This window comes from Grammomys surdaster, unplaced genomic scaffold (genome assembly GCF_004785775.1).
Source record: "Grammomys surdaster isolate TR1022 unplaced genomic scaffold, NIH_TR_1.0 169, whole genome shotgun sequence".
Lineage (NCBI taxonomy): Eukaryota > Metazoa > Chordata > Mammalia > Rodentia > Muridae > Grammomys > Grammomys surdaster.
Window position 1 is genome coordinate 3,292,681 of NW_021604617.1, and position 6,652 is coordinate 3,299,332.

A 6,652-nucleotide genomic window follows, 5' to 3' on the forward strand; every position below is an offset into this window, starting at 1 on the left:
TTTCTTTCTTTCTTTCTTTCTTTCTTTCTTTCTTTCTTTCTTTCTTTTTATCAAACCCTGAGCTTGTAAGTCTATCACATAGGATGTACTAAGCAATGTTTGATAAATGGACAATGAGTGAACAAGTGAATAAAATTAGCCTAGGGCAGGTCTTTCTGTGAGACAAGTGTGAACACTGACTTTGTCATCCATTTATTATTCACTTCGCTCTCCAGTCTCTTGATTTCCTCGTCGATGTTGATAGATATCCTAAATGTGGATGTGTTGGGGAAAGGTAAACGTTCTCCATTCGTTTCTCCTGAAATTGGAGTTAAAGGGATGTTTTTGAACACTTACCTCTGTATCTGAATGGGAAGCATAATGGGAAAGAGTTGTGATACAAATTTGTAGAAGGTGTGAGGTCCTTGTGTTCACGTCTAAGTACTAGGAAAACTAGAAATGGTAAACAAACAGGGCCATCCATTCAACGAAAAAGATGTATAAACTGCTTTCTGCCCAAAAGGCTGGAATGGATGTAGTTAATAGCTTTGTGACTTGTATTTTCTGTAGGCTAGGCCACACCTGACTCCCCCAGACTTATGCTGATCTAAGACATTCTCCTGAGACCCTTATCTTAAGCATTTTTTTTCTCAGTCAGGCCATAGAACCCACCTATATGGAAGAGGTCACATGTACCTCGTTTTGATAGTCATGCTTTGAGCTTTGTTGTGCACATAGGATTGAGATAAAAAAAAAAACTTTTTTCAAAAATTCTATTGTACTTAAACATGTCTAAACCAATGGCCAGTACGAAACTGTAGAAGTTTGAACCAAAAGCAGCTACTGAGCTGTACTGAATTGGATTACCTTCTTGCCTCACACAGAGTGTTACTCTGCCAGGCCTGTTGTTTCCAGACAATACACAAATAAATTCCCCATTTGAATTATTAAATAAAGAGGGTTTTCTATTAATTACATTCTCCTTATCTATCTATGCATCCATCTGTCTATCTGTCTCATGTGTGTATGTGTGTGTATGCATATTCAGCTTTTCATGTGTGCACATGTGTCTGCAATGAGAGATCCAATGAACATAATCTTCAACTGCTCTCTGCCTTATCTTTAGGTTCTATGACTCTCAGTGAACCTGGAGCCTCCTAATTTGGATGGGCTGCCTTTCCAGTTAGCCCAAGCTTTCTCCTGTCCCTACTATTCTACCCACAGTGCTGAGAGTACAGACATGTACTGCCATGTAGGCTTTTGTATGTGAGTTTTGTGTATTCAAATTCAGTTCCTTAGGCTTGTATGATGAACATTTTACAACTGAGCCATTTCTTCACCTCCAGGTCAAATTCTCTCATTTTCAAAACTCTATGTTTCACTATGTTTATGACCTCAAGATCCCATCCCAGTCTGACCAGGCTTCCACTTTATGAAGGCATAAATACTTTAATAGAGAAGCCCCATTCACTGGTGGGATGCCTATTAAACTAAATGAACCGCATTATACTAGATATGTGGATATTGTAGTGAGCTCTTCTCCACACTCATAAAGCAGTGTTTTTATTTTCTAAGCTATTTACTCATGAATTAAAACTTACAAATACTAGATAGTATGAATGATACAACCATTAGAATGAGGTCTGTTATGTTTCTCAAAGTGTTTATAATGAGGATTGTATTTTTGAATGTATGGTTTTAATGATCAAATTCATAGTTCAACAGAATGACAAAAATCAGGAATTAAATAAATGTAGAAGGTGACATAGTCCTATACACAATTAAATCAGTCTCTGATTTAAGGAGACTTTAAGATATGGCTTGGCAAATGAAATAAGCACCCAAGGGATGTGGGGAGATGAAATCTTCTCTGATACTGAATTCTAGGAAATTTTGCTATTTCAGTCTAAGGAAAGATGAATAGAGTCAACTAATCAGAGACTGAGCTACAAACCAAAGAGTATACCTGGACTGGACCGAGGCCCCTGGTACATAAGCAGCAAATGTGCAGCCCAGTCTCCATGTGGCTCCCCAACATCTGAAGTGGGAATTGTCCCTAAAGCTGTTGCCTTTGTGTGAAATCTGTACCCAACAGGGCTCCCTTGTCTGGCCTCACTGGGAGAGGATGTGCCTAATGCCAGGGTGGAGGGATGCCTAGGGGTGCCCCACCGTCTCAGAGGAGAAAAGGACAGGGAATGGGTGAAAGGACTCTTTGCAGGAGGACTGAAAGGGGAAGCAGTGATTTGGTTGTAATAAATAAATAAATAAATAAATAAATAAATAAATAAACAAACAAACGACCAGTCACTTGCTTTTAATGAACTAGTGAAATATTACACATCAAAAAACTCATGTCAAACATCATTCTAAATTAAGTCTAATACATTCAATGAATACATTCTCTCTCTGGCTTCAGAGTCTTAAGGTTCCCTTGGCTTAAATATATGTGATCTGCGTTCAAGATAAATTTTTAAAATAAGATTCAGAGTTTGTCTTGAAAGTTATACCTGGTCTGGGAAGAGGACTCAGCAAGCATTGCACTTTCTGTGTGTGGTGGTTTGAATAGGTTTGCGCACTTCCCCCCACCCCCACAAAAAAACACGTGTTAGAATGGTTAGCCTACAGGGAGTGACACTATTAGGAGATATGTCCTTGTTGGAATAGGTGTGGCCTTGTTGGAGGAAGTATGTCACTGTGGAGGTGAGCTTTGAGGTCCTATACTCAAGTTCCACACAGTGCAGAAGAGACATTCTCCTCCTGTTTGCCTTCAGATCAAGATGCAGAATTTCCACCTCCTCCTCCAGCAGTACATTTGCCTGAATACTGCCATGCTTCCTGCCATGATGATGATGGACAGAACCTCTGAAACTACAAGCCAACCATAATTAAACACTGACCTTTATATGAGTTGCCTTGGTCATGGTGTGTCTTCACAGCCATAAAACCCTAAGACACTGTGCAAGCAAGAGGACCTGTGTTCAATTCCTAGTACTCATATGAAAAACCAAGAGAAGTCAAATGTGTGCCGCATATGTGTACAAAGGTCATTTTGTGTATTCAAACTCAGATCCTTATGCTTGTAAGATGAACACATTACAACTGAACTACCTCTCCAGCTCCAAATCTAATTCTTTCAATTTTAAAACTCTGTTTCACTATTTTTCTTAAACTGGTAAGTGTTCACTATGACACCAAGATCCTATACCAGTCTGACCAGGCTTCCACTTTACAAAGAAATAAATACTTTAATAGAAAAGCTCCATTCACTGGTGTGATATCTATTAAAAATAGTGCATAACCACCAGACTGTGGGGGTGTGGAACCAGGACTATCAGTGGGGCTTGATAGCCTCTAGCCTAGGTTCAGTGAACAATCCTCTTTGGAGCCTGAGAGATGGTATAGCAGTCAAAGTTCTTGTAAGAAATCAAAAAGACCAGTTTGCATCCCCAGAACCCACCTCAATGTCTGGTGGTCATGGCAGCCCACATGTAATTCTAGCATAGTAAGCTAGGAATAACAAGATTCCTGGAGGAAGCTAACTAGTAAAACTATCCTTATAGGCTAGCTTTGGTTGATTGAAAGCTTCTGCTCTAAAAAGAAGATGGAAGAATGATTTATGGTTACTCTCACATCAAACCCAGACCTACACATACATGAACACAGCTACACATATATGAGCCCACAAACATGGGTAAATGCATACCCACATGAAAGCACACAACAAACACATATGCATGAAAACAGCCTACAAAACAAACAAACAAAACCAAAACACTGTTTGGAAGAATAAAGCAGAGACTGATAGGGTGGCAGACCTGGACCTCATTCTATGCACAGGTGTACCAACCATAACACATGTGCATATGACATACATGAACTTACATGCACATGAAACAAATATGGCACTAGAAAACATTTTTGTTTCCCATGAAAACCAGTTTCCTTTTAACCCTGGAGAGTAAACTGTTCAGTGCCTTCCTTAGTGCAATCCAGATGAAAGGTAATTCTTACACCTGCTTTCTCTTCTCTAGAATCTAGGTTTCTCTTTTTATACTTTCCTATAAGAAAGTCTTCTTTGAGTCTCTTCTTGCTCCTTTGTATGTGTTTGACCCCAGGTTTTTCTTTCTTTTTTTTTTTTTAGCAGAAGATGAGAATAGTTCTTCAGAGCTGCTGTAGATGGTAATGATCTCACAAGGGAGAGAACTACAAACAGAAATAAAGGGAAGAGGGGCCGAGAAACCATACTGATGACACAGGGGCAATAGAATCTGAGCACTGATGATCAGGTATATGAGTCCATGATTGCTTGCTTGCTGATCTTCTTTCCTGAGTTCTAGTGGTGCTATCCTAACTTTCTGGTTTACATGCAGTGTCTTCTTTTTCAGTCTTAACTTTTTCCCATTAAAAAAAAAAGGAAATTTGGAGAGCCTTCAGAGATGACTCAGCAGTCAAGAGAAATTGCTGCTATTGCAGAATATCTAGGTTCGGTTTCTAACACCCACAGAGTGCCCCAAATCATCTGTAACTCCAGTCCCAGCAGATCCAACACTATTTTCTGATCTTCTTAGACACAAGTCGTGCAGATGATGAACAGACATACATGCAGAATTTAAAAAATACCTTTAACATTTTAAAAGTAGTATCTATTACTTTTAAATATTGCCTAACTTCTAAATTAAGATGGTCTTAGAAGCTGGGCTTGCACTGCTAGTATGTCTCATGGCATCCAGCATGAGCCCCTCTTTATAGATTGCCTGCATGTATTCATGGTTTCTCTGTACGATGGGCTACTATGAAATGGAAGATTGATGAGAGGAACTTAGCTGGGGCATCCATAATGCCACCTACCTTGTTAAAAATCCTCCAGTGGTGGAGTCACTGCAGTTGTCTCTTTGCTCAGTTCCTTAACTCAACCCTTCATTTCCATTTGGTCATTATATTGCTCAGTTTCCTCTGAATGCAGCTCCAAATTCATTTGCATTGAATGGATTCTGTTTCGAATTCGTTTCTACTCTGGTGACCACTTTAATTTAACTTGATTGAACTTTTGAAGGTTTGTTTGTTCCTGTTCCAGTGTTGTTCCTAAGTGGACTTGGAAGAAATGATTCTGGGGTATTAATTATTTTTCAATTGCTGATTATGCAATGGCTGGCACATTGTCATACCTCACTAAATGGCAAATTCTTCCCTGGACAGCATCATTAAATATACTGAACGTGGTCCTATGAATGATGCACCAAGGGACCACTGTCACACTAGTAGTATATCAGTTCAGTATATGAGTGCAGTAAAGAAATATAAAATCTAGTACATTTTGAACTACAATGTGAAGAAGAGCATACAGATGATGCAGTCACTCCAGAGAAGCAAAGCTGGTTTACTGAGAATAGACATGACTTTCCTAAGGCCAAAGAGCTAATTCAAGAGCAAGCACTTTCAGTCTGAATTGTCCAAGCCAAATGCCCTTATGACACTGTCTTTGTCTCCCTCCTCTTTTGTGGATCAATAGTTAAACCGTGAACACTTCCCGATGCTGACTTTCTAAAGTCGCCAGGAAAGAGTACCTCCATTCTTTTCCTTTGAGACTTAAGTCTTCTGATAAAATATTTATGGCAGTTCATCTTTTGTAGACCACTTTCAAAGCTTCTCAGGTCTGTTGAGTCATTGTATGTGGAGAAGTTATTTCTGAAGTCACAGGGTAAATAATGCACATCCTCGGGAAACATCTTTCCAAATTAAAGGGCAGTAGTATCTTTCCTTTATTTAGAATGTCTTTCCAAGAGTTTCAAAGTTATTGGTTCTTGAACATTGCAGAAGTATTCTCTGTGAATAGCACTCAGTTGAAATAGAGAGTGCAATGCTACCTAACAGGCTAGAAAACAAACTACAGTTGACAGCTTATGCCTTGACCTGGAGTCCACTGTATAACTTTTATCATTTATTTATTTTTGCTATGCCTTTCTATTCATCAATCTCCTTGTTCATGCACCCTCCCATTTTACAAAGTGCTGTTCATAGTGCATAGCAAAATGCCTACCTGTTGTATGGCACAGACCTCTGCATGCACCTGCCATCATCTCTATGTTCACTGTGACAACTTGCGAGAGTTCATTATCATTGGTCCAGTGAGCTATTAACATCTGCTCCTATGAGGAGGGGACAGGAGGATCATTGTTCCCTCACCTGGCATCCCAACTGTTCCTCTCATCTACTTCTATTCAGTTCTTCCCTAATTGTACATAACTTCCTGGTCTTGGGGAGATACTAGAGAGTATAGACTGAGAAAGACTATGTGAAGGTGCTCTATGCTGGCATGGGGAGGCCATCTTCCATGCTCAGTATAGGTTTTCCGGTACAGCTGTTTTGGAATCACCTGTGCTCCTGTGAGGAATCCCATACTCCATAAGTGGATATAATAATCTCAACGGTTCCAAAGGGTGAACTTTGATGGAACCAGACTCTGGCTTGTTGATGAGACCTTAGAAGGGAAAGCACATGTTCTTCACATCTTTCTGAAGAAAGAAGTTTCAGAAACACTAACAGATACGGACTATTAAGAGTGACAAATTTGTGGAGGCTACTTACAGAGGTTTAGAACATGAAAGGTCAACCTCTGGGGGCAAAAAAAGAAAAAAAAAGAGAGAGAGAGAGATGGAGAGCCACATATCCCATA

General features: G+C 39.6%; 1 long non-coding RNA gene across 1 annotated transcript in view; it reads left to right on the forward strand.

The window, feature by feature from the left end:
- LOC114620542 overlaps positions 1 to 2,936 on the forward strand; it is a 7,927-nt gene extending 4,991 nt beyond the window's left edge. The window contains exons 2-3 of the long non-coding RNA XR_003711329.1: positions 2,396 to 2,529; positions 2,605 to 2,936. This is a non-coding gene — a long non-coding RNA (uncharacterized LOC114620542). The remainder of the gene's footprint in view (positions 1 to 2,395; positions 2,530 to 2,604) is intronic.
- The last annotated feature ends 3,716 nt before the right edge of the window (positions 2,937 to 6,652 follow it).